Genomic DNA, 6,420 nt, shown 5'->3' with positions numbered 1-6,420 from the left:
GGGTAATTAGAAGTAGGGAGAAACATAAAGACCCCAAATATTGCAATGGTGCTGCAGATTTATTTTGATCGCTTGTGCGTTCCCAAGTAGAGGGCACAATCGCAAATAGCCAATTCTACCAGGAGTTACCACGTAAGTCGCCTCTAACGATCATGCAGTGGGTAACAACAGGTGTATTTTCCATTTCCAATCCACAGGGGTGCTGCGGAAGATATTGTTTGGTTTTATTTTGATTAACGGCCTATTAACAGCTAATGACATTTAAGGACGAACTTCCAAGTGTGTTGTGTAGGCATGCATGTGTGTATGTGTGCCGGAGACAGGGTATGTTGGTGTATTTGCCTCCTTGTGATAGCACTGATCTGATGCCGACTTTATAGTGCTATATCACTGAAACACCATGCCGAAGGCACCCAGCACAGCACCCGACCGGTCACATTATACTGACAACGAATCAACCCGTTGTTGCCATTTCCTTAAATGCTGAACGTTAAGCAGGGAATAACTACCATTCTTAAGGACTTTGGTATGCCCGGCCTGTGGAATGAACCCATTGCCTTCCTTGCCTAGCCGAACGCTCAATATTTAAGCCAAAAGTGAGGTATTGTCAAGCAAGGCACTAGCAAATGAAAGAATGTTGAGGATGCATACAAGCGATTATACGAATATGCAACTATGAATTGAAGAAAGATGATAACACCCCGGTATTTTCTAACGTACAAACTTACAAAAAATGTGATTTCCAAAGTAGCGGTTTATAACCGGCAACATATTAGGATTTTATTTAGATTTTAAAGAAAACCTTTGTTCACAAGATAAATGATTTCAAAGAAACAAATCAGTGTTTGATCAACCGATGTTACTTAAGACAGGTACAATATTATTATATAAGATATGCTATCTATAACACTATCACACTTTTTTGTCAAAAATAGGTTCCATGTTGTTACATGTATCCCCAAATTATACAAATTATGCATATCAGTTATGGCAAGTATTCCTTTAAATTTTAAAACAGTAATCCCTTGTTTCATCGTAATCGTTCAATAATGACTCCCAAGTATCTACTTATATCCGGGATAAATACTTACTGTTGAAGTCTATATTTCATAAGAAATATATTACGAATTCATGGAAAATCATATTAAGGACACTTTAACTTAAATCTGTATCAATACCCGACACGCTTGATATAAATTCCAATAGGTAATAAAGTATCAACCCAGTCCTCTACAAGGACGCGATGTCACACAAAAAGGTGGTCACGGTGGTAAAGGAAAACGAACTGGACTCCCCAGTACCACACTCCTGTCGTGCCAGACCGCATCAACACCACATAGGTAAGATAATAGTCTACTTATGAACTAGGAACATATTCACCCATTATCCCTATCATTTTACTATTTCTAATATAACTCCTCAGTACTTCACGTGTTTTCTTTTTTATATTTATAGGATAGCATGTATGATTCCCATTAACACATGTAATTTAATTTCTTAACTGCTAAATTGCAGTGAAGGCACTGGTTCAGGTAAATTTTCACGATCATAAACTCAATGTATTTTTCCTTTTATATTTTTTATGTTTTTGAACAACAACAACAATAATTCATTAATTGACTGATAAGCTTTTTTTGCACGCACGATGATGAAACCAAAATAAATCAAAGATTATAAAGTGAATAGCTCAACTCTTGTTCTTCAATTTCCCCTTAAGATGGCCATTATTTGTGAATACATGGATGTAAACTGATCAATGTACTTAAGAATACCAATCTATTAATAAACTATAAAAGAACTTTTCGCGTGTGGAAAATGTCCTTAGTTCGACTCTGACCATGATTTGGAATTTGTCGCGTTGTACATTTGTATCATATTTATCTATACTCTGTAAATCTATGTATCCTATTTATCTATACTCTGTAAATCAATTTCGCATGTGGATTGTTTCGCGCTTATGTACTAAATGCGAAAAGATGAATATTTCCACATCGCGAAAATGTCTATGTTTACATAAGTTGAATAACATCTCAACAAAAGCAAGAGGTAGTACGATTTTATATTCATGGTTTATTCATGGTTTATTCTTTTGTTGGGATGTTATTCAACTTATTCACATTCATATTATGTATCTCACAAGTAGTATTTAAATTACTGAAAATATCAAAATAAAACATTCTGTTTCCATTCTATACTATTACATTAACATTGCTTTATATAACAAAGAAAGAAAGAAAAGGGAACGGCCTAAGATGCTGAAAGTCATAGAAAGTGTGAACGGAGGATGGAAAGCTAGGCAAAGAGACGGACAGTATAAGATGTATCAGTCTTCTCCAAACCAGCGTATGTATATCAACAAGAAAATACATCATACTTTAATCCCCATGCTTTGTAATACACAGAACAAAAATAATCTTTATAATCAATTGTAAGTACTGCAACGTTAATACAGAGAGTTGAACGGACATGTGATAAACGCGACAATTAAAGATAAAGTAAGATAAAATTAAAGAGCTTGCAAGTTTGACTTAGAAGCTTATTTATGATATATAGCCTACACAGGGGGTCATACAATTAGTAAATAATCATATTATTTAAGCAATAATAAAACATAATATTATGTTAGTTTATGTTCCTGGCAATACAAATTGTTAATGATTTGTATAGGCTTTATAGATTTGGAATTTGGGCATAGTGTGATTTTTGTTTGTATTGTTAAACGGCCCATCGAAAATGTGAGTCATTTAAAGCCAATTAAGACTGTAAAAAGAGACATTCACAAATATGAATACATCGAACTGATACCAAATAGGTTAACATATGTAACAGATTTAAAAAAAAATCCATAGCAGTTGAATTTGGTGAAAAACGTATATTATTGTCAAGAAAAATTGAGTATAAAACGATTTGAATTGTTTTCAGGAGACGAAGCCATTTACTATTTCTTGTATCTTTGTAATGTAGTGTTTTATAAGCCTGTAAACAAATATAACAGTGTATTATAGTACTGTCAGTAATGTAGGATCGGTGTATTAGTATAGTATTAGAGGTAGTATTAGTAATAGTGTTATTAGTATAACAGTATTTGTAATAGTAGTGTTCGTAATGGTATAGGTTAAATAACAGATATTAGAAATTCTAGTAGCATAGCAGTACTATACATATTATAATAGTAGTATAACGGTAGTGTTTATTATTGTATTTTTGCATTCTAGTGACATTTGTTCTGAAAAGCACAAATCCCGACATTTGAAATCCGGCTTTGTATAATTTCAACTGGTTTTAATTCGTTTATATAAACAATGTTTTTGCAATATTTCCGTGCCTCACCTCGTTTTTAAGTACAGTGAAATACCTGCTTAGCATACCGTAATGTGTGGTTTTTAAGAGTAGAAAGTGTCAAATATAAAATTGAGATAGTCGTTTACTGCAGGAACAGATACATAAAATAATGGTTTTGGAAATAATGTAATTAAAAACACAGGAACGCCTTAGAACATGGCGAAGTTGCGTATTAAACAAGTCAAATGGTATACAGTTGATATCCCGTAAAATTACTCAACTAAATATATGCTCATGCAATTTGCCAAGCTTCAAATATATTCCATTTAAGACATTAGTAAAATGTGGTCGAGTGCGGTAGTTGAAAGTGTACTCTCCTTACAATGTTATTTAATTTTCACCCATGGATAAAATTACACTTTTTTGCTCCAAAAAGAAGAGCTCATATTCTTAGTGGCTGAAGTTGGAACGTGATCTATTTGACAATAAATGGGCCAGAAAAGTCTTGTCATCAATGACGATTATAACCTTTGATTCAGAACATATTTAAGACATATTAGTAGAACGCAGATGTTTTTAATCGACATTGTTTAAATACGCTAGAGAATTAAGGGGTAGCCCTTTTTTCTCTACGTACATTATTATAAAATGCCATAAAACTCCGATAGCTTTTAATTTTGTATTATACAATTTTTTACTAAAAAACATAAATTATATCAAAGACATAAAATTGTATGCATAATATAACAGTGAATTTATGTATATAGCAAAATTACCGGTATTTTACTTTGTCTATCAAGTTTACTCTAAATCTTACTGAAAAAAATAACTTCGTAACACATACCCCAGGAAGTCCTGTGAAATATGGAGCGGAGAGAAAAACGGAAAGTATCGAGGTTTCTATCTCATCATCTTGAAAGCATTAAGGGCATAGACTCCAAGGAATATGTTCAAGTAAGACGTTTCGTCAAATATTTCAAAGAATAGACAGATTCTAAATTCAAGGTTACAATAACTGGTTCTCAAGGAGAGGGGTTACATTTTAACAACTCTGATCTCGATACCATGTTATCATACAAGAACGTAGCCGTAATTCAATCAAATGATAACATACCTGAGAGAGATATAGGTAAAACGACATTGGTCATGGACAACACTGGCTGCAGGCACGGGTATACTTTACTCAGACTCCATCAAGTAGGTGTCATTTACTACAAAGAGGTCATGAACGCAATGTCAGTATCTGTCTAGTGTTGTTTACAGTAGTAACATGCTGAGACCTGGTCATTATCTACACTGACCGTGCTCAACTACAACTTGTTGTTGCTGTGATAAACATGAAATTGATTACGGTCATTGTTTTCATTGCAGGTATTGGCCTGATAATCTAAGCAGTTTCAGGTATCGTACCATACATTGTCTTTGGCCATCCAGAAATTTGGTAGATTACATCGTGCGGAATGGATGCCACTTTGTTGCAATTGGTGACAAACATTCTAGTCTGTATGCAATGCAATGGCGGATTTCTTTCGCAAAAGCCGAAAAAGCACTCGTAATATCATTTAATCACGTACAATTGAAAACGTATGCTTTACTGAAAATTTTCCCTTAAGAGTGTCTTGAACGTGAAGAATCAATTAAGGACCTGCTCTGTTCTTATTTCATGAAGACAATTGTGTTTCATGCTATAGAACACTCCAAAAGTTCAATGTGGGTGGACGAGAACATTGTACAGTGTTTTTGGTTCTGCTTTACTATACTTCTGGAATGTGTACAAACAGGATACTGCCCTAATTACTTTGTGCCTACCCACAACATGTTCCTCTCTAACGTCACTGGGGATAACAGAAGGAGATTACTCCATGTACTGAATAAATACAAAGGCATGGGGTGGAATTGCTTGTTTCAGTGCCCGAGTCTTCAGTATTTACCAAAAACAATTCACGAAAGTCGTTCAATGTATCCATTATCAAACCATACTCAGTTATCGATATATGAGTGGACTCAGGATAATTACATTTTAGCCAACTGCAATAATTTTAATGATAGAAAAACCGATATTGCAGCGTATTTGAAATTACTACACACCGCATCACCGAAATGTTCGAATGCCGTGTATTTTGATGTAGCACTGCTCTACTTTATCAACACGATTACACGAACGTCGGGTAACGCGAGCGTAACCATGGCCATGACTTATAAAAACACCAATAAAGTTGGGTACAAACTGATCAGAAGACACAAACGAATTCTTCATCTGTCGTCTGCCACAGACGTTTGTCTTGGACTGCTATCACTGGCCACATTTTACTACAATGTTGGTTGTTACAACAAAGCCTCTGAAGTAGCAATACGCGTAACGTCCGCCTGTCAACAAAGGACATTGTTACAGAGTTTTGGTGATGATACTGAATACATAAGGAAAATGTGTGGTAAGAGATACACACTGCTACAGAAAGTAAACCGTTCGTTTGTATTTGAATATGGTATGCATAAAACACACATCAGGCTATATCCAACAGACTTGGACCTTGAGATTAAGACAAACGAGGGAACTGTTGATGTCCCACCACTGCCGTATGCTGTCTTCCTTCTTGTGTTGTCTACCTACAGACTCGGCAGTATTAACAAGGCAAGGACAATCCTCGATGATCTCCTGGCTGTACGGACCAATAAATTCTACGGAGTATCTAAATACGCTATAATACACAATATGGTGGGGATATGTCACCAACTATTGGGGAGAACAAGACACGCTATCACGTCTTGCGAGTAGTCGCGTAGACATTTTCCTGACAACCCAGCAGCCGCCATTAGGATTGAATTCATACGACAAGTTCATAGGAATGAACTTGATTACTGCAATTTGCTTTGTCTGCCAAATAACAGTTATGATGGTGATGACGACGACAGATTGTATCATCATAAAACAATGTACAACACTGATCCTGAAAAACTATTTGATATCTTGTGGTTTTAAAATATGCTTTCTCATTGAAATGACATTTGGTATTTTCGTGTAAAGGATACTTGTCCAACTGCACTGCTTTTTTGGTATACAAAGTAAACTCCCCTTACTTTAGATTTGTTTATCCGTACAACAGTCTGTGAGGAGTCTTCGTCCAGGTAGATCAGTCG

This window comes from Mizuhopecten yessoensis, unplaced genomic scaffold (assembly GCF_002113885.1).
Source record: "Mizuhopecten yessoensis strain PY_sf001 unplaced genomic scaffold, ASM211388v2 scaffold10603, whole genome shotgun sequence".
Classification (NCBI taxonomy): domain Eukaryota; kingdom Metazoa; phylum Mollusca; class Bivalvia; order Pectinida; family Pectinidae; genus Mizuhopecten; species Mizuhopecten yessoensis.
This window is presented reverse-complemented; position numbering follows the sequence as displayed.